Below are 22572 nucleotides of genomic sequence, written 5' to 3'. Positions count from 1 at the left end.
CTAGGAAGGGAAGAAGCTAGGAGTAGACTAGGATCTGTGGAGGGTGGGTTGTGGGAAGTATCAGATTCAGACAAGTCTCAATTCTGTGAGAAGGTGGAGAGAGCCCAGTGATCAGGGACCAAAAAAAAAAAAAAAGAAACACAAAACACCCTGCACGTGAGTCCAGAGACACAATCCTGGTGCAGGTTGGACCCCTGCCAGTCTGGTTGACCTTGAACAACTCACCTGAGCTCTTGCCTTTGCTACTTAAGGAGTTACTGTGAAGATCAAAGGACATCTTATCTCTTTAAATACTAAGCCAATGGCTAGAGCCATTCTTTTTCCCTTGCTTGGCCTGCTTTTTTTCTTCTCATTGCACACAACCCTTTTTCCTCAATGAAGATGCTCAAGGACAGTAAGCTGACTCAGACTTCCTTCTCGATCAGTGTATTTTCTTTTGTTCAGCCTCATTTCTGTCTTTCTAGTTATTCCTGATTGTTTTTTTCTGAGCACATCCCTGTACAGGACCTGTTCATACTCCCTTGATGTGACCATATGCTTCTTTAGATCAGACTCCTAATTCTCCTGGCTCATTTCCTGCCTGCCCCAGACCCACAGGGCACCAAAAGCAAGGAGAATGGAGGCAGCTTATTGCCAAGCAGAAGGACCTTGCTGGGGCATCTGTGATACAGGTAACCAAAGGTCATTGCTCACTGCACTGGTCCCAGAGAAGGTGCCAGGATGCTGATCCCATTAAAGGCAGTGGGGCTTGGAGGACACTGCAGCATCCTGTTAAAAACCTCCCAGCTTTGGGCCATCACTGAGAAACTTGACCTGGGATGAGTCTTTGATTTTGGTTGGTATGTTGCTTCCCCAGAAAGCCTAAACGTGCTTCAAATCCCTCCAATATAAGCGCTCATTTTATTCTAATATGAAGAACATTTTATTTTATGGGATCAAGTAAAAGACATTTTTGGGTTTTTTTGGCCACACTCACAGCATATGGAAATTCCTAGGCCAGGGATCGAATCTGAGCTGCAGCTGAGACCTATGCCACAACTGCAGCAATATTAGATCCTTAACCCTCTGTGCCAGGCCAGGTATTGAACTCGTGTCTCAGCAGCAACCTGAGCCTCTGCAGAGACAACACCAGATCCTTAACCCGCTGTGCCACAGCAGAAATTCCAAGAAGTCTGGATATCTTAGTTATATGTCTCCAAAGTAATTCTTTTATGATTTTTATAAAAATGACACATTTTAATTTGAAAGAAATGGAAGCAACACAGAAAATCTAAGGAAAAAGATGTAAAACAACACAAAACTTTTGATAACTTTAGGTGAAGATCATTTAGACATCTTCCTGTGCATTAAACAAATGAATGTTACTAAACAGAAATTTACATAAAATGAATTCATTCTACACATGCCGTTTTAAAAATAAAAATGTTAAAGTTTATTTGTACATAGCAGGAAAAAAAATTGAAGGACACTAAATGCTGGTAACTTTTAGTTCCTAAGACATGGGGGCGATGAGGAGAAAACAATTAGGAAAAATAATGGAGGTGGTATCGTGTTTTAACTTTATTTTTTAATTTTTTATGGTAAGGATCAACTTTCCACTATGAAAGAGAAAATTGCCACATTTATATTCCTCCACATCCTTTCCCCTTACAAGTTCGTTATGGTATTATTTTTAATAACATAACATTTTTTGTCAGGGTTTTGTAATATTCTTCTCTGGAACTAGAGGTCCCATTTTCATTTAGTCTTAGTTAAGTATTTTAAAGTGTGAAGCAATCATGCCAAGTCCTGTTTTTTGCATAGCTTCTTCTTACTGTTTTAAAGCAGATGGTAGTGGGGAAGGAGGGCCCTTGAGTTGGGGGTTGAGGTTGTAGGGGATGAAATCTCTGTGGTGGGGGGAGGCATGGCTTGGGGGAGAGGAGGCTTGAGCAGCGACTGATTGTAGACTTTGGGGATGTAGAACAGGGCAGGGCTGTTGTTTGCCTCTGGAGCCAGACTGCCCAGCCTTGAACTCCAGCTCCTTTACCTGACTGCTGGGTGAGCTTGGGCAGGCTATTTAACTTCTCTGTGCAATGGGGACAACTACCACTCCCTCGTATTGGGTTTTGTGGGGATGAGATGAGTTATTTAAAGATGCCTAGAAAGGTATCTGACCCATTGTAAGTGTTTGTTCTTATTGGAAAACCACACTTTTTGGAGACCAGTTAAGTAGCACGTGGGAGCCTGTTCTGAGAACGTCACACCCCTTCTTTAATCATTTGTGGGCATTTAAAAAAGTCTCAAATAGTTTTCAATCCAATCATCGTTCACTTGCTTTAAACAGTTTTATGTCTTTCCTTGTTCTTAGACTAAAACCCACTCTCCTGCCCACCGCCCACAGGGCCTACGTGGATCCTCCTGCTCTTTCCCAGCCCTGCCCGCTGCACCTGCTGCTCCTCTTGCTGGATGCTGCACTTCTCCCTGCCCCCTCCTCCCACTATGGCCCTTCTCACCCTCAGTTCCCACCCATCCCTCACCTCCTGAGAAAGACCTGATGTGTCTGACCACACAGTGGTGTAGTGTGCCCCCCACGGAGGTCTGTTTACTTAATGACCACGTGTAGCAATTTGTAATTGTTTGCTTATTTGGTTTTTTATTCCGTCTTCCCTTCTAGACTGTAATTTCTTGAGGGATCATACTGTCTTATTCAGTGCTATGCAGCTCGTAGTACAAACTCTGGTACCAGCTGACACTCTATACATTTTAATTGAAGAAAATATCTATGCACCTCTAGATAGGTGACTACACAGATGTAGATCTGTCTTCTATCTACTGATATCCATCTATCCTTATACATATATATATATATATATATATACACCTTACTTTACTATATACTTAGTATACTATACTATTCTATACTATATACTTATACTATGTGTATATATATGTGTGTGTGTATACACACACACACACAGTTTTTAGACACCAGAAAGAAACAGGCAGACGTTGTACATATATAGACATAGACGGTCACTAAGTAGCTTGGCTTATCCAGGCACCATTCCTACCTGCTGAACCTCTCATTTTCTCTTCACATGACAATTCTCTACCTCAGTAAGAACTTGACTCAAGACCCTTGTGGGAGTGGTCAGAGCAGGAGATTAGAAATGCAGGTGACACTGAGTGTCAGCTGTATGCTGCACAGTGTTGGATGCTTTGTGTATTTTACTCAATCTTGATAGCAACCTGTGAACTGGAGTCATTTTCCCATTGCGCAGATGGCACTGGGAAGATTTTTAATCTCTCAGAGTTAATAAGTGGCAGAGCCCTGACTGGAGGCTCCTCTCAATTAGGTGAGGCTGCCAGCTAAAGAAGGATGAGATAGTAGCCACCAGCCAACTTTAGGCAGGTTGCAAAGAGCTTGCTCTTTGGAGACATAAGCTGAGCATATGGGTGCCAGAAAGAGTGATTTCAAATTGCAAACCAATAAGAGCCTGAACCTGAAAAATGAAAAGTAAGGGAATCATTAGTGTGGGTTTGAGTTCACCAAAAAAGGAGATGAAATCAGAGGATTTGGTGGAACAAAGGAAACATATTTTTTTTTCCAGAATTTGGGGGTGGGGGTGAGCAGAAAATGATGGAATGCTTTCCTGGGTAAAATTCATCAGTTTCAGGCCTTCTTTTCCCAAAATGTGCTCATGGAATTTTGGAATACAGAGAAAGTTGGTACACACATAGACAAAGAACCCTACTGGAGTTCTCTATGGCATGGTGTTGTCACCACTGTGGCTTGGGTTGCTCCTATAGCACTGAGCTCAGGCCCTAGCCCAGGAACTTCTGCATGCTATGGGTGTGGCCAAAAAAAAAGAAAAGAAAAGAAAAAAAGTACTTTTGTCAAGTAAGTTCGGGAGTTCCTAGTTTAGAGAATTTCTTAACTGCAAGAATTCTCAGAGCCATTGTCAGTTTCCAAGGATGGTATATAGCATCTCTCTGGACTTTTTGGTGTCTTCAGATGCCCTGGGGACAGTGTTCTACCTGACGTGGCACTTTCCAGGGACGTTAGGGAAGAGTCTCACCCTCTCCTTGTGCTCTCAGAATAGCAATAGGCCCTCAGGAAGTGGAGGCACAGGGCAGAGCAGTGATAAGGCCAGGTCATTTTTCTGTGCTGTTTCATTTAAGCCTCACAACAACCCAAGAGCCAGGTCTTCCTATTCCTTGGGGGACAGGCCCTGCTGGAGCCCCACCCATATCCCCTTGCCCTCACCTATCCTGAAGGTGGAGGTAGCTGGACTTCGAATTGCCAGGATCAGCATTTCTTTGCCTGATGGTTTTCTGCAGTCCTGGCAGCCTACTTATGGGCCTGCCTCCAGGTCTTAAATGCTTGGGAATTAATGCTCCCCTAAACCAATGACCCAACAAAGGGGATGGTCAGTTCCCCAGCTGCTCACCCCTCGGCGGGAAAGCTCTGCACACACCTTCTACACAGGTTGGTGACTCCCCCAGCAGGACTCTGATCCAGGTGTCCACAGTGATACTTGCTTGACAAACTCATCATCTTTCCCATCCCTTTCTCATGCCCCCTCTCCCCTGCTCGTGTTTCCTGACATCACCTCCCTAAGAAGCTATTTGCCATCAGATTCCTTTCTCTGGTTTTGCTTCTGGGGAGCCCAAACTAGATATACCGCTTTACAAAAAAATAAAAAGCAAAGCCACAACCCCAACAACAACAACGACAAATCCAAAGTTTACAAGAGGTTGCAGAAGATAGCTCAGCTCACAGCTTATAAATTACAATGCCAGGATTTAAATTTAATCATTACATTTATTGAGCACCCATTCTGTGCCTGGCACTATCCTCAATGCTGAGATGAAAAGATGAAGGGGAACCCTCTGACTTGAACAATGTACAGAAATAAATTAATGCAGACCTGTCTGCAAAGCCTCTGCTCTTAACCAGGGTATTCTACAAACCTTCCAAGGATAGATGCTTGATGCCTTCTAAACTAGACCCATGGTGATCCCTGTGTCAGAAGCTGTAATATTCAGCTACTATACTGCCCTCTAGGCCACCCCAAAATATATCAGATCCAGGCTCTTGGTTCATGATAAATGCTGGAGAAAATCACAAGATTCACTGACTCAACAATATTCCTGCTCAGTGTAACATCTTCCTTAATTAGTGAGCTGCAATTAGCATTTATAAAAAGAAATCATTCCACAAGGTGAGGTCACTGAGATGTAACATCTTGTTCCAAAGCTGTCCTCCTGGTGTGAGTGGGATCATTCGGAAATTAGGCATCTTAATAAACCTAGTGCCCCGGCATCAAATGCATCTGGTCCAGCTGGGTAGACAGGGTCTGAGACAGAGCAGTCTCCAGGAGTGAGCCATCACTCCATAGGCAGTAGTGTTTGTTCATGGTTACAAAGGACCTGCAGAAGCTGCAGATTTATGAAAATTATTGTTTTTTACTTTTGGCTATTTTTAAAATATTATTTCTTTATTTACGAGTGACCTTCAGAAGCACATAAACACGTAATTATAAACATTTTATGTGAAAGAGATTAAAGAATACCTGCTACTAATCCTCCAAATTCCTTCTTCCCTCCATCTCCCTTTCCTTCCATCCTTCCTCCCTCCCTCTCTTCCTTCTCCCTTTCGTCCTCCTCTCTTTTCCTTCCTTCCCTACCTCCCTCTCTCCCTTCTTCCCATTTTTCCCTCCCTCGCTTCCTGAAACCTAAATCACAAAGAGGGAGAACGCCTTGTCTAAGGTAACTGCATATTGGAGCATTCCTGAAACCAGAACCTGCTTAATTTCTCAAACTGCCACACAGATGTTCAGGAGAAATCTTCAGTATGTGTGCTTTTTATCATCTTCTCAGTCTTTCTCGGCACTTATGATGTAAGAACGCTAATGAAAGGAAATCTAAACTGACAACCGGTGTAAGGTTTTTGCATTACTCGTGGATTTCTGCCCTGTGGCTCATGCTCTCGACAGTCTTAAGATTTTCATAGTCTTTTCCAACAAATTCTTATTTATTTGCTGTTTGCTTTTATTTTTTGTTATTGATTGTGCTTCTTTGTAGCTGGGGCAATGTACAGTGTTTCTGGCCCTAACAGCTCCCCCCAGAGGACGAAATATGTAATGGGGATGCGGTGAAATATTGCTGATTAGTTCATTTCCTGTATCTGTATTCTTCCCCTTTGTTTGCTGGGTTTGAAAGTGATGCCCATCAATTTTCTCTCTGGTTCCCTCAGGCGGTCAGTGAAATGGCCACAAGGAAGGCATCTGATGGAAGAAAAGGCCTAGCCCCTTACACCCCTCACCTCAATTGAATGATCAGTCCAGAATAATGGTGGGTTGGTTTTATTTGTAAATCCACACCTCAGGCAGTTGGTAAAGAAAAACAGCATAAGTGATAACATGAGTGCATTGTTCATTTACATCCTCAGCTTGTCTTTGGCAGGAAGAAAGAATCCGCTTATGGTTAATGATAAAGCAGTGACCCACCTTATTTATTTTCTCATAAATCACGCCTCAGCAGGCGTTTTCATAGTCCCAGATCAGCTTGCTGCTGTTTGTCTTATCTCTGAGGTTGTTCCTGTCATGGATGTAGAGATCAGGAATCACAGCTTACGTGTGATCCGTCTTCATCAGTGAAGTAATATAATGCAAGGGCTTTGCAGACGTTATCTGTGGCCACGTGACGATTAAGCAGATGGTTCTGTGCCTCCTGCCCTGGCTCTGTGAAAGGCTGGAGATTTCAGGACTCATCTCCTGTCACTCAGAGCTGGTCTCCAGAGATGGGTGAAGCGGCGGAACTGGCGGGTCAGTGAAACCCTCAAAATCAGGGACCCTCTCGTGCTTAGGGACAAATCGGGATTAGGGATGCTGGCTGAGATTGGAGACAGATTATTTCACTCACCAACGCTAAATGTGGGCTTGAACTGGGCCGCCCAGCATCACATGGTCTAACAAATACTGTAACTTCTCAAACCACTTGGCCAAGATTTTTAGCATAACCAAGGATTTCGGAGCTAAGCTCAATTTATACTCACTCCCTCATTTCTTCAACATGTAGTGAATGTTACCATATGCTGGACCCTGAGGTTGTGAACAGAAAAAAACAGAAGTTATGTAGCCACTTCTTTTTAGGAAAAATATGCCACTGCAAGCACATGAGCCAAGGACTTTGGGATCACAAAAGTGGGACTTGTTAACTTGCTTTTGGTCCGAACAAATTGTTTTATGCCTTTAACATAGCTTTATTCAAGACTTATTATAAATAAAAACAGCATGCACATGGGGAGGAACATGACAATCTATCCATTGGCAGAAACTCTTCTTCGGTTAAAACGCTTTCCGAGTCCTCACATATCAAAACCCTAGATGTGACTCACCCTTGTTCAGCAAGGCAAAAATCACTTTAAGTGAGAGCAACGTGCCCAGCTGTGCATTACAGGTTGTATACAAAGAGGGACAGAGGCCCTGACCTCTGGAGTTCATAGTCTGAAATGATGTATAAATACCTGAATTACTCAGAAGATAAAAACAGCATGAGACCAGGCACTAAAATGAGTATTACAGGGACCAGAAGGAATTACCAAGTGTTACTAACTTGAAAAAGCACCTGTTGGCCAATTAACTATTCCTTCCTCCCTCCAAAATATTAATAAATCAGAGGTTCTCAAGGTATGGCCTGCAGGCTAAATCTGGTCCTCCACCTCTCTTTGGAAATAAAGTTTTATCAGAATGTAGCCAAGCTCATTTTCTTAGTAATTGTCTGTGGCCAGTTTTCGCATGATAGTGGCCAAGTTGAGTAGTTTCAGTGGAACCTATGTGGCTCCCAAAGCCTGAGATATTTATTATTGGCCCTTGATAGCACACATGTTGCCAGCCCTGATTTTGATGATTCAGGTTTATCCAGTTGTTAATGGAGAGCCTCAGAACCAAACAGAGCTTGTGGTAAATTAATACCTCCAAAACGAATGCTTCATTTTCCTCCTCCCAGTTCACCTTAAATTAATTTTGAGCAGCAGCATAAACCTCGCCAAATCCCACGGCACCTGAGGCCTTTGCAAAAATGTTTTTACTGACCTGAGATTGGGTGTTCCACGTTCTGCCTTTAGAGAGAGCTAAATCAGAGCACCTGTCTGGAAGGAGTGCCTGTGTTCTTTGCAAACTGTAATTGAAGATATAATTCACCATGTTCCTCAGTCTTTATTCAAAGCCTCTGGCACAAAAATTCTGCTTGAATTTAATTCTAGGATAACATTGATCTCTGCATTGACTGTATAGGTTTTCCCAGTTTGTAATCCTAACCCTTGTATGTTTCTCTCTTGCCATAGATGCCAGAAAATGCAGAGCCATTTTCAGGGAGGAACTCAGGACTCATTGAGGTGCCAGGGTTGGCACTAGGGTGAGGCAAGATAGGTACATAGGATGCAAAATTAAAGGAGGCACTCACTCGCAAGGCAGTGAAAGGCAGGGTTGGCCTTAAAAAGGGGTGCCTCCTTAAACTCTGTGAACTAGTACCTCTTCTGCCTCATTCTTGTCCTGTTACTGGCAGGTGCCTGGTAACATTCATCCCCATCCCCTCTGCTTCTAGAAAGCAGGAACCCTGTCCTAGTTTATCCCTGTTTATGAGTTTGGCTTTTTTTTTTTTTTTTTTTGGTTTTGGACCTTGTGAACTGACTCCGTTCCTCCTTGCAGTAGATACGTAGATAGGGGTACAAATCTCAAAAATCAAACGTGTGCACTTCAGTGACCGGGGACTGTCATCTAGTCCCCTATGGATTCACATGTTGGGCAGGAGGGAAGCTCAGGGCCACAGTGTCAGCTTCCCAATGGGCGCTCAGCATGGGAGGGAGGATTAGGGAGGATTAGGCGGATTCTCTTCACGTGAGCTCAGGTTTTCATCCTGGGGAAGAGGAGGGGATGTTGACTGAGGCTGGATTCCTTGTTCTCCAGCATCACACGTGGTGGTGTTGCAGGACAGACAGAACTGGGCTTTGGCATTGGAGGAAACTACAGGGGCTAAGAAGTTGGTGACAGGCACTTCAAGGCTAGTGAGTGGTGAGCAGGAGCCTATGGAAGGAAGAGTGGACTGAATTACAGACTGCTCTGATCCCTGAGATGGTTAGTTCTTGGAGGGAGGGAGAAAGAGGGAGGAAGAAGAAGGGAAGGAGGGAGGGAAGGAAGGAAGGAAAAGGAGGAGGGAAGGAGGAAGATGAGGGACAGTGTGGAGCGGCAGATGAACTGGAGATGAGGCAAAAATTTCTTGAATAGGAACCAGAGACCAAAGTAAAGCATCCTTTTCAGATAATTTGAGGCCTGTGTAAATGCCACAAGCTTCTGGTCTGCAATTGTTAAGAGAGTAGGAGTGTAAGGAAATGACCTGGAGAGATGTAATTCGAATGGTTTAGGGGGTTGGGGAATAGATTACAGTAGGGGTAATAAGTGCCTTGTCGTAGAGTCCCCCTTGCCAGTTTGAGATCACAGAGGTCGGATGGTTCTTTTGTCAGCAAAAAATAGAACCAGGACTTGTCAACAAGTGGATTTGGTTCTGGTCCACAGCTGGCTTCACAGTTTGCCCCTTTCTGCTCTGTCCTCTGCACTGCTCCCCCCCACCCCACCCGAACCTCTCCCGAGTGGTGCTCAGGTTTCCTCCCGCCCCATCAACCCCTTATCTCTAACAGAGAGATAACTGATTTCTGGACAGTTGTTGCATTTTAATAGGGTCACACTGCTAGACCCAAAGAAGAGGGGCCAAGTGTGGGGACTTCAGAGGAGACCATGAGTGAGTACTTACGTAACACATTCTCTGTGTTAGGCATTTAAATACACACATTAAATCACTTTATTTTGGAGTTCCCGTCGTGGCTCAGTGGTTAACGAATCCGACTAGGAACCATGAGGTTGTGGGTTCAATCCCTGGCCTTACTCAGTGCATTAAGGATCCAGTGATGCCATGAGCTATGGTGTTGGTCGCATATGCAGCTCGGATCTGGCGTTGCTGTGGCTGTGGTGTAGGCCCATGTTTACAGCTCCGATTGGACCCCTAGCCTGGGAACCTCCATATGCCACAGGAAAAACAAACAAACAAAAAAAATCAGTTTATTATCTTTATTATCAGTTTATTATCAGCATAATTATCTTTATATTTCACATGCAGTAAAAGGCTTGCAGGTTTCACATAACCAGTCTAGGTTCTCAGTGTATGAGGAAGGAAGCCAAGATTCAAACCCACATCTATCTGATACAAAGTCTTTCTTACTATGTGATGTGCTGCTGCTCAGATGGTAACATTTCAAGCATCAATGAACAAGAGAAAAGTATTTATTTGGTGGTCTTCTGCTAAAATATAATGATATGGGTAGTCATCTTTCCTATCTGGCTAAATGCAGTTATAGACCATAAACTGACCAACAAGAGTATACATTCCTTGAGGATGGGTTTATATTTTTATTTTTTTGTCTTTTTGCCATTTCTTGGGCCGCTCCTGCGGTATATGGAGGTTCCCAGGCTAGGGGTCGAATCAGAGCTGTAGCCGTCAGCCTACGCCAGAGCCACAGCAACGCAGGATCCGAGCTGTATCTGTGACCTACACCACAGCTCAAACCTCATTGTTCCTAGTCAGATTCGCTAACCACTGAGCCACGACGGGAACTCCAAGGATGGGTTTTTTTTTTTTTTTTTTTTGTCTTTTTGCCATTTCTTGGGCCACTCCTGCGGCATATGGAGGTTCCCGGGCTAGGGGTCGAATCGGAGCTGTAGCTGCCGGCCTACGCCAGAGCCACAGCAACGCAGGGATCCGAGCCGCGTCTGCGACCTACACCACAGCTCACGGCAACGCCGGAACCTTGACCCACTGAGCAAGGGCAGGGATCGAACCTGCAACCTCATGGTTCCTAGTCGGATTCGTTAACCACTGCGCCATGACGGGAACTCTAAGGATGGGTTTATAGCAAATTGTAGATGTAGCCCAGGTATGTCCTCGCTCAATATATCTGACTCATGGTAATAGTAACAGCAGACAGTCATTACACTTACTGTGTACCAAGGGCAAGTTTAACTGTTACAGATACATTGCCTTGTGCCTTACAATCACTCTAGGAGGTATGTTACTATGACTATACCCATTTCAAGATTGGGGAAACTGAGACACTGAAATGAAGGAATTTGCAAGTACTTATTCCCAAGTAATAGGCAGAGCTGGGACATGAATCGCATTGCCTGGAATCCCCCCTCTCTTCTAAATAGGTGCTTAATTAAAAATTATAGGAGTCCCTCTTGTGGCTTAGTGGGTTATGAACCCGAATAGTACCCATGAAGATAAGGATTCGATCCCTGGCCTCACTCAGTGCGTTAAGGATCCGGTGTTGCTGTGAGCTGTGGTGTAGGTTGCAGATGAGGCTCAGATCCCACGTTGCTGTGGTTGTGACATAGGCTGGCGGCTGCAGCTCTGATTCGACCCCTAGCCTGGGAACCTCCATATGCCGTGGGTACAGCCCTAAAAAGACACACACACATACACAAAATGTCGTTGGATAAATGGACTAGTGTATCAGTTTGTGCAGGATCTGGGGAATTGGATATCTGTTGATTTCACCAAGGAGGTCAAATGTGTCAGAGTTCATTGATTAGTCAGTATTTTTAAAAGAATGGGGTTAATATTTTTATAACTTTGTTTTGTTTTTTTACTGACCCCTCCCTCAACCTCTGCTGTTCTATAGATGAAGGATGATGTTCCATGTTAGCAACACTGGGCCTTTAGGAACAAATAAAACCCTCACTGAATTCCTCAGGACAGACAACATAGGGGCAGCGGCCATGGGACACAGGAGGCGGTGGTGTAACATGTGGATGTCACATAGACCATTTTTCACAACACACACATGTCCAGAGAAATGAGCCCAAGTTCATTTGAGTGTATACATATGTTTTTACAGAATTTTCTTTGCATTTTAAAAAATCGTTATAGGAAACCAATTTTTGTGGTGGACAGGTTTATTTTGAGAAGTTTTTCCCATTGTAAGAGTCAGGGATTTGAGGTAGAGGTTAAGGATATTTCCCAAGACCATGTGGTTCGTAAATGGCAATGCCCGGACCCAAATCCCAGCTGTCTGGCTCCAGAGGCCACACTGGTGAGGTCTTATGAAGCAGTTGGCAGACCTCTTCCATGGAGATTGGATGGGATTTTTCTATTGGCACTGGGAGGACAGGTTGCCAGTTAATGATGGGGTGTCTGAAGTGGGAGGTGGACCAGGCTGGCCAGGCCATCGGACTACTGTAGGCCTTGGGTAGATTGATGGAGGAGAAGTTGCTGTGTTCAAATTTGTGTGAGTCCCTGTGTAGGGATAGCATTTAATCTAGACAGCCATCTATGAAGTAGATTATTAACATCTCTATTTGAGAGATAAGGAAACTGAGCCTTTGGGAGTCCCATAACTTGTCTAGCTACACAGCTGTCATAGCAGAGCCAGAATGTGAGTCCTCTGCTTTCCGCTGAACCCAGTGTCCCTCTGAGTCATTGGGGTTTTATGACCATCCCAACCACTTGAAGTTGGGAGGGAATGTATAAGATTACAGGAGAGCACCTGTGTGTGAGATGTCAAGTTCAGGGATCCCCCAAGCTGGTACTAGGAGGCTCTGTTTGAACATCTCTGGTGGCATGTCAACATTTTTTAGTGCAGTATATTAGGCGTACAATAAAATGCATAGCTCTTGATGGTGCAGTTCAGTGAATTTTAACCAGTGTATGTACTGGTGTGAAGTATTCTATCTGCCGTATCAAGATATAGACTATTTCCATGATCCTGAAAAGTTTCCCTGTTCTAGTTGGTATCTGCTCTCTTCACTCAAACATAGGTGATCATTGTCCTGATTTCTTCTACTGTAGATTAGTCTTGCCTGCTTTTCAACTTCATTAAGTGGAATCACTGGACATTCTCCTTTGTGTCTAGCTCCTTCCATTCGAAGTAAGGTTTTTGACATTCATACACATTGTTGTATTTATTGGTAGCATGTTCCTTTTATTGTTAACACTGTTCCATTACATGGACATGCCACACTTTGTTCACCTAATCGCATGAGGATGGACATTTACGTTGTTTCTGACTTTTGGTTATTTTGAATAAAATGGCTATGAACAATTCTTGTAAAAGCAATTTTATGACATATGTTTTGATTTTTCTTAAATAAATACTTAGAATGTATGGGCCATAGAATAGATGTATGTTTCTTTTAAAAGGAACTGCCAAATACTTTTCCAAAGCTGGTCAGACCATTTTGCAGCCCCACCATTAATGTATGAGAGTGGCAGTTGCTTTGTTTCTCTGCCAACAATGGGTATTGTCAACTTTTAAATTTTAGCCATTTTAATGAATTTGTAGTGACATTTTATTGAGGTTTCAGTGTACACTTCCTTAAGCTCTTAGATATGTGTATTGCAAAAATTTTCTTCCAGTCCGTGACTTAGCTTTTAATGATCTTGTGTCTTTCGATGTGAAATTTTACATTTTAATGATATTTATCAGTTTGTTAACAGCACCTTTTGTTTCCTAAAAAATCCTTACCTACCCCAAAAGTCCTTAAGATACTTTTCATTATTCCTTTTATATTTAACTTTTACATTCGGGTATGTCATCCATCTCTAATATTGTATGTGGCATTAGGAAAGTGTTGAGATATTCACTTCTTTCACTTTATAGATATCCAGTTTTTCTAGCACCATTTGTTGAGAAGATGTTTCTTTCTTTCTTTTTTTTTTTTAAGGTCATTTTTTTTTTTTAATTTTCCCACTGTACAGCAAGGGGGTCAGGTTATCCTTACATGTATACATTACAATTACATTTTTTCCCCCACCCTTTCTTCTGTTGCAACTGTGAGTATCTAGACAAAGTTCTCAATGCTGTTCAGCAGGATCTCCTTGTAAATCTATTCTAAGTTGTGTCTGATAAGCCCAAGCTCCCGATCCCTCCCCCTCCCCCTCCCTCCCCCTCCCATCAGGCAGCCACAAGTCTCTTCTCCAAGTCCATGATTTTCTTTTCTGAGGAGATGTTCATTTGTGCTGTATGTTAGATTCCAGTTATAAGTGATATCATATGGTATTTGTCTTTGTCTTTCTGGCTCATTTCACTCAGTATGAGATTCTCTAGTTCCCTCTATGTTGCTGCAAATGGCATTATGTCATTCTTTTTTATGGCTGAGTAGTATTCCATTGTGTATATATACCAACTCTTCCGAATCCAATCATCTGTCAATGGACATTTGGGTTGTTTCCATGTCTTGGCTATTGTGAATAGTGCTGCAATGAACATGCAGGTGCACGTGTCTCTTTTAAGTAGAGTTTTGTCTGGATAGATGCCCAAGAGTGGGATTGTGGGGTCATATGGAAGTTCTATGTATAGACTTCTAAGGTATCTCCAAACTGTTCTCCATAGTGGCTGTACCAGTTTACATTCCCACCAACAGTGCAGGAGGGTTCCCTTTTCTCCACACCCCCTCCAGCACTTGTTATTTGTGGATTTATTAATGATGGCCATTCTGACTGGTGTGAGGTGGTATCTCATGGTAGTTTTGATTTGCATTTCTCTTATAATCAGCGATGTTGAGCATTTTTTCATGTGTTTGTTGGCCATCTGTATATCTTCTTTGGAGAAATGTCTATTCAGGTCTTTTGCCCATTTTTCCATTGATTGATTGGTTTTTTTGCTGTTGGGTTGTATAAGTTGTTTATATATTCTAGAGATTAAGCCCTTGTCGGTTACATCATTTGAAACTGTTTTCTCCTGTTCTGTAAGTTGTCTTTTTGTTTTCTTTTGGGTTTCCTTTGCTGTGCAAAAGCTTTTCAGTTTGATGAGGTCCCATGGGTTTATTTTTGCTCTAATTTCGATTGCTTTGGGAGACTGACCTGAGAAAATATTCATGATGTTGATGTCAGAGAGTGTTTTGCCTATGTTTTCTTCTAGGAGTTTGATGGTGTCCTGTCGTATATTTAAGTCTTTCAGCCATTTGGAGTTTATTTTGGTGCATGGTGTGAGGGTGTGTTCTAGTTTCATTGCTTTGCATGCAGCTGTCCAGGTTTCCCAGCAATGCTTGCTGAATAGACTTTCTTTTTCCCATTTGATGTTCTTGCCTCCCTTGTCAAAGATTAATTGACCATAGGTGTCTGGGTTTATTTCCGGGTTCTCTATTCTGTTCCATTGGTCTGTCTGTCTGTTTTGATACCAGTACCACATTGTTTTGATGACTGTGGCTTTGTAGTATTTCTTGAAGTCTGGGAGAGTTATGCCTCCTGCTTGGTTTTTGTTTCTCAGGATTGCTTTGGTGATTCTGGGTCTTTTGTGGTTCCATATAAATGTTTGGATTGTTTCTTCTAGTTCTGTGAAAAATGTGATGGGTAATTTGATAGGGATTGCATTGAATGTGTAGATTGCTTTGGGTAGTATGGCCATTTTTACAATATTGATTTTCCCAATCCAGGAACATGGAATATCTTTCCGTTTCTTTACATCTTCTTTGATTTCTTTGATTAAAGTTTTATAGTTTTATAGTTCTCGGCATATAGGTCCTTTCCCTCCTTGGTCAGGTGTATTCCGAGGTATTTGATTTTGCAATTTTAAAAGGTATCGTATTTTTGTATTCCTTTTCTAATATTTCATTGCTGGTATACAGAAATGCGACTGACTTCTGAATGTTAATCTTATATCCTGCTACTTTGCTGAATTTATGAATCAGTTCAAGTAGTTTTGGGGTTGAGTCCTTAGGGTTTTCTCTGTATAGTATCATGTCATCTGCATACAGTGACAGTTTTATCTCCTCTCTTCCTATATGGATGCCTTTTATTTCTTTTGTTTGTCTAATTGCTGTGGCTAGGACTTCCAAAACTATGTTGAAGAGCGATGTTTCTTTTTTAATGGCATTGTATTGGTACTTTTGTTGTAAATCAATTTCATATATATATATATATATATATATATATATATATATATATGTTTATTTCTGGTCTCTATTCTGTTTCATTAATCAGCTTCTCTTCTTTGTTTAGGCCATAAAACACTTTCTTAACATACTTATCACATGTAGTTTTATAGTTTTTAATTGTAAAACATTGTTGTATTTTGTCAGATTTTTCCCTGACATCTATTAAAATGGTCATATGAGTTTTCTCTTTTAATTTGTCAATGTGGTGAATTACATTGTTGGTTTTCATTTGTCAAGCTAATTTTGTATTCTTTGCATAAACTCCACTTGGTCATGATGTGTGATCCTTTTTATATACTTTTAGATTAATTTTACCAGCATATATTTAAGGATGTTTATACCTATGTTGATGAGGTATATTAGTCTGTATTATTATTACCATTATTTTTGGTAATGCGCTTGTAGGTTTTTGATGTCATCGTTATGCTAACATCACAAAACAATTTGGGAAGTGTTTCTTCTTCCTTTGTCCTCTAAAAGAGTTTGTTTAATAACAGTATTATTTTTTAAAATGCTGGTAGAATTCTATAATGGAAATTAGACTGAAATTTTCTTTGTGGAGATGTTTGTAATTGAAGTTTTGATTTCTTTGACAGATTTATGGTTGTCTAGATTTTCCATTTCTTCTTGTGTCATTTTGACAAGTATTTTTTAAAATTGTCTATTTGGTTTAGGTTTTAAATTTATGGACATAATATTGTTCATAATAGCCCTTCATTATCCTCTTAAGGTCTGTAGGAACTGTAGTCAGGTCTACCATTTTCAGAGGAGTATGGGTGTTAATAAGTTAGTCTCCCATCAATTGTTTCATTTTCCATACATTGAATTCCTTTCAAGTGAGTAACAGACCATTTTCTTCCCTCTTTAGGGTGTTTGTTATGATGTTCCCACAGGCTAAAAAAATTCCCCTCACCACAAACTTTCTCTCTTTTCACCTCCTACTCAACTGTTAGGATTCAGAATAATGTGAACCTCATTCTGATACACACAGCATAACATGGTCCACACACAGAAATCTAGATACACATACATGTACCATACATGTACACACTTAGCCACTTAGTGCCTTTGCAGCTCTTCACCCAAATTGTTAATTCATTGAATTCATGATAGAACCTTTACATTGCTTCTCATTCCTACTAGTCTATAAACTCCATCAAGGCTGGACTTGTATTATTCCTGTTGGAAACTGAATATTCAGTACCATCACAATGCCTGGCACATAGTAGATGTTTGAGATGTCATGACGGGGTGAGTAAACTAATCTACACTGAAGAGAAATAAGTTGTTCTCTTCGAAAAGTCTGCCTGATGATTTTAGTTTTGCCTAGAGGGAGTGTGAAGGCTGGAAAAATAGGTAGAGGCCAGATTACGGGGAGCCTTGACTAACAATTTATGGAATCTGGATACTCCTCTCTTCATATGTTTAATATTTTCTCTCTGTCTGCCTTTGCTCTATTTCTGTTTACATGCAGGCCCTGGCCTCGGTAATGTGGGTAGATGCTGAGAACTAAGGATGGAGAGTGTTGGGGGGCGAGGGGCTCTAACAAGAGCCCCCGTCTTCCTCTGCAAAGCCCAGAGTCCTGCTCTGCCTCAGTCCTGCCCATAGGATTAACAGAGGAATTGTGTATTTGGGTTATGTTGGTGGTGGAAGGTGGCACAGGAGGAGTGGGGCCTTTGGTTTTTCTTTCAAGTTGGGCCTCACAGCCTATAAAAGAGCCCTCCCTTTGAACCCTGCATCATCAGACAGGATCACTAAAATAAGGGAAATGGCCCAGGGGCCCCCAAACCACAGCCTCTCCTATACTCTATTCCGTACTCCCTGCTTTAAGGAATTATAGCCTTTTCTCCTTCTATTCCCCTAAACCATGTCCAAAGGAGCTTATGTGGTAATTTCCAGAACGAAGCTGATAGATCAGCTTGTAGGACATCATGGATCAGAGTGCTTCCCCCTCCCCTCCCGGCCTCCTTTCTGACGTGCTTTGTGCTGCTGATGCCCAGAGCCTGCTGGGGTTCTTGCAAGTTGGCGGGTGGGGGAGGGAGGAGGGAGTCTTGATTTGCTCCACCAGGACGTAGATGCTGGTGAGCCACTCTGTGTTGAACGGGAGGACCACACATGTCAGAGAAGCACGCAAGTCCTTCTGGAGCATCACCTTGTGCAAGAAGTGAATTGTAGGGAGCCTGGAGCTCAGCTCTCTGACCACACCATGATCTCCAGTAAGATTCTGGTCTACCATCACCCACCCAGCAGCTCCAGAACAGAGGTCTACCGACCCACCAGGCGCCGCAAAAAGTCCTTGGGGGATTTGTTCCATAACGGCTTCCGGGTGAGGTCTGGGCCAGGGGCTCCTGAGAAGGAGGAATCGCAGAGCTTCTGGCAGTCAATGGCATCTTGCTGCAGGGTTTGCTCTTCCTGGGGTAAGGTTCCTCCCAACCCCCACATTTATCCCCCCCGCAAACCCCCCTGTGCTCCTGGAGGCTGCACAGCAAAGGCTGGTGCACAGGTGCTAGGCATCTCCACCCCTCTGTGCTTGGCATACACCATGAATACCCAGAAATCCTGCCTTTCCTTTTTTAGAGAACTCTAACGGGTCTCCAGTGCTCCTGAGTGTTTGTGAGCTATTAAAGAGTGTATTTCAGAAATGTTGGGGAATGCTTGGCAAATGATGGGAATGGCTTCCTTTTTATTTATTACGTGGTAATGATTTCCAGTGAGTCAGCTTTTTCAGGAGAGGCATTTGAAGCTATCGACAATATTTTTTTTCAAGGACAACAATGCCACTTTAGTTTGCTTTCTTCTGTTCTCACATTTGGCCACGGGACTGTTTTCTTGCCTGTCTTGGATGGTACTTCATTATTCTCACCCAGCAGAGATCATAAGAGATGTCCTCTGGGCAGATTTTCTTGTCTCAACTGCTTTCCAGTAGGGATTTGGTTTTATTTGGGCATCCATAATGCATGGGGGTTTGAAATAAATGGCTTAACTTTGCATTTCTGGATCTAAAAATCTCAGTCATAGGAAGAGATGTCTTTTATTTTCAGAAAGGTTAGTGTTACAAGGAGCTTCTGTAAAATGAAGTATAGTCCCTTTGAAACCCAGCTTAAGATTCTGATATGGAGAGGCCCGGCTTGAACTCTCTCTGCATTATAGAACTAAGGAGAAAAAAATTCCAATTAGCAAGCAAGTGATAGGTGAATCCTAGTGCATCTTTTTCATTAAAACTGGCATAGAAGGCCTCCTTGTGCGGAAACATCTGCATGGGCTTCATTTGGAATCTAAATATTCAAGCCCACATGTCTGTGACCCTATGTCTGCTGACCGGATTCTTCTATTGCCTCTTCCTTCACTTCAAGAAAGAACTGCTTTATGATATCCCGCATTGGCAGGGTCCGATATTAAAGCAGCTAGAGAGATGAGCATGAATGGTGGGGTTATTAAAAGTGAAGAGAAAAGCCCATTTCCTCAGAGTTGAGTGAGTAAAACCATAGTATTTCACTTAGTATTCAGTCTCCTTACTTTCCCTTTGAAAAGGGTTCTCATAAATTTTCAGTAGTGAGTGCTGACTATGTGCCCATCATCACTGTTCTGGAAGATGATGGACACAATGGGGAACAGGTGTACGAGATGCCCCTGCAGTGGAACCGATGTTCTAAGAGGAAGATAGGCAATAAACAGGCAAATGCAATCATTGTAGATTGTGATGAATAAAAAAAAAAAAAAAGTAGTGGGGACAGGGGTGTTCCAGATTGGGTGACTAGAAAAGACTTCTCTGAGGCAGTGTCACTTAGCCACCCTTGCAGTGACCTAGGGGAAGAACATGAAAGAATGGGAGGGAAAGCCCTGAGCTGCAAATGAACTGGAGGATATTCAAGGAGTGGAGGGTGTGAAGATGGGGAGAGTAGAGATGACATGAATACAGATGAGATCATGGAAAGCCATCTGAGCAAGGTAAGGAATCCAGAGTTTATTTTCAGTGAGATGGAAGCCATCTGAGGGCTTTGAGCTGGGAGCGATGTGATCTGACTGATGTCTGCAAAGATCACGCTGGCTGCTTCTTGGAAGTAAATGGTGGGGCATGACGGGCTGAGCGAAAAGGAAGTGAAACTAGCTTGGGGGCTGCAGGACAAATTAATAACAATCGCTAGGACCATGATTCTGGCATTGGAAAGGGAAACAGTAGGTTATTTTTTTATATATTTAAGAAGTGAAATCAACAAGACATTGTTGACTTTAAAAATTGTATTTTTCGGAGTTCCTGTTGTGGCTCAGCAAGTTAAGAGCCTGATATAATGTCCGAGAGGATGGGGGTTTGATCCCTGGGGCCTTGCTCAGTGGATTAAGGATCCAGTGTTGCTGCAGGGGCTGCGGTGTAGGTCGCAGATGCCACTCAGATCCAGTGTGGCTGTGGCTGTGGCAGCTGCAAGTCTAATTCGACCCCTAGCCAGGGAACTTCCGTATGCTGCAGGTATGGTCCCCAAAAAAAAGAGAAAAAAGAAAATAAAAATTGAGTTTCTCTCCTTCTGGCTCCCCTATTCAAACAGAAAACTCGAAGTATTTGTGCCATATATTAGATTCCATATATAAGTGATATCATATGGTATTTGTCTTTCTCTTTCTGACTTACTATGGCACAAATGAACCTTTTCCACAGAAAAGAAAATCATGGACTTGGAGAACAGACTTGTGGCTACTGAGGGGGAGGGGGAGGAAGTGGGATAGACTGGGAATTTGGGGTTAATAGATGCAAACTACTGCCTTTGGAATGGATAATCAATGAGATCCTGCTCTGTAGCACTGGGAACTTTATCTAGTCACTTATGATGGAGCATGATAATGTGAGAAAAAGAATGTATATATGTATGTGTGACTGGGTCATCTTGCCGTATAGTAGAAAATTGACAGAACACTGTAAGTAAACCAGCTATAATGGAAGAAATAAAAATCATTTAAAATTTAAAAAAAAGAAAAAAAAAGAAAACTCTTGAAGCAGGAGCATCACTTCTGTCCTTTTAGGGTCTAGGACAGTGAGTGACTGGTGCCCAGAGGCACTCATTGCACACCTAAGGCATGAATGAATGAATGCATAGGTGAGAATCTCTGTTTGAGTTTCAGCTGATGTTTAGTATCTGTCAGACAGGAAGCAGGAATGTGATAAGGATAAGGAGGGGGCACAGAACAGCCTGAGCAATTATTGAGGGAAAAGATTTGAAAAGGTCAAACAAGCACTGTTTATAAAATGCAAGTTCTAACTGGAGGAACTAAAGCCCAGGGGCATTTGAGAGCAAGCAAGACAGTCCTTTCCCTTCCACTGAGAAGGAGGGGCTCTGATTCTCTTTGGGGGTGGGTGGGGGTGAGAGCTCTGGTTTGGCGGTGATAGAGCTGGAGGTTGGGAGGGGGGACCCCGGGCTGGCAGTGCAGTGCAGGGATCAACCTGGAGACGCCACCCTGAGCTGCTGTCTGCCCCTTTTTAGTCTGAAGGCTCCTGTCCTCAATTTGAGCTCTCGAGCTGCAAGGCCAGATGACTATGACCTTGTCAGACATCACAAAAATAATTGCTCTTCAGGATTTATGTGGGGGCAGAGGGATTGGAAACGACAGAGGTTTATTTGAACCTTTCAGCTTTTTGGATTTAAAGATTAAGGAGTCAAAGGGAATGGAAAATAGCAAATTGGAGAACCCTTGCCAGCTTTCCATCCTGGGCTGGGATGTGTTTGCTTTTGTGATTTCTCTGTCTTGTGCTCCAGTGGAACTTTGCTTGCAGGAATCTCCCAAGTTCTTCCCTAGGATAATGGGGATACTGAACAGTGAATGATTTGTCATTTACCTCCATGTCCTTCAAATCTCTATCGGTATAGCAGTTCTGCTTCCATCTGAGAAAAAGGTCCTCCATCCCTTGACTTGTCTGGTTGACCTGCACTAAAATTACATGTCACTAGTTCTGAGGATGACCTACCCTTGTTCAGACCCCAGGGCGAGTGTGATCCTCTGAAGGGACAGGAGTGGCTGGGGCCCTCCCTGCCTACAGTCACTGGCCTCGGGATCCGGAGTCTTTGTCTAGGGCACAGACTTAGAGCCAGAACACCCGTCCTCAGGCCTGACTTACCATTAACTTTATAAGAAGAGCAAAAATTATGAATTAAGGATAGGGATTTTCTATGCATATTATGGAAATTTTTAAAAACTAGTGGAAATTAAAGAAACCTACCAGCCTGCCTCTGTAACATAACCACTGTTGTCAGTTTATGCTTTTCCTAATTTTGAATGTTCGTATACCCACTGTTTTCACAGTTTTATTGGAAAGTGTACCATGCTATTTTTTTTCAGTTTCTAGTTTGCTATTTTATTGTGGTAAAAACACTTAACAAATAACAAACACGTAACAAATTTTTCCATCTTAACCATGTTGTAGTATACTGTTCATTTATGATAAGTATATTTGCATTGTTGTGAAACAGATCTCTGGAATACCTTCCTCTTGCAAATTTGAAATTTAGTACCTATTAAACAACTGCATCCCCACCCAACCCCCAACCCCCAATCCTCAGCCCTTCATGACCGCCAATCCACTTTCGTTATCCTACTTCTGTAACTTAACCTCATATCA

At 42.5% G+C, this 22572-nt stretch overlaps 1 protein-coding gene across 14 annotated transcripts in view; it reads left to right on the top strand.

Annotated features, from left to right (window-relative positions):
- The window catches only part of KCNMA1 (potassium calcium-activated channel subfamily M alpha 1), a 754541-nt gene that overhangs the window by 475889 nt on the left and 256080 nt on the right, over positions 1–22572 (top strand). The gene's annotated exons all lie outside the window — the stretch shown is intronic.

This window comes from Phacochoerus africanus, chromosome 15, assembly GCF_016906955.1.
Source record: "Phacochoerus africanus isolate WHEZ1 chromosome 15, ROS_Pafr_v1, whole genome shotgun sequence".
NCBI lineage: Eukaryota > Metazoa > Chordata > Mammalia > Artiodactyla > Suidae > Phacochoerus > Phacochoerus africanus.
The sequence above is the reverse complement of the archived record's forward strand: the minus strand, read 5'-3'. Positions and strand labels throughout refer to the sequence as shown.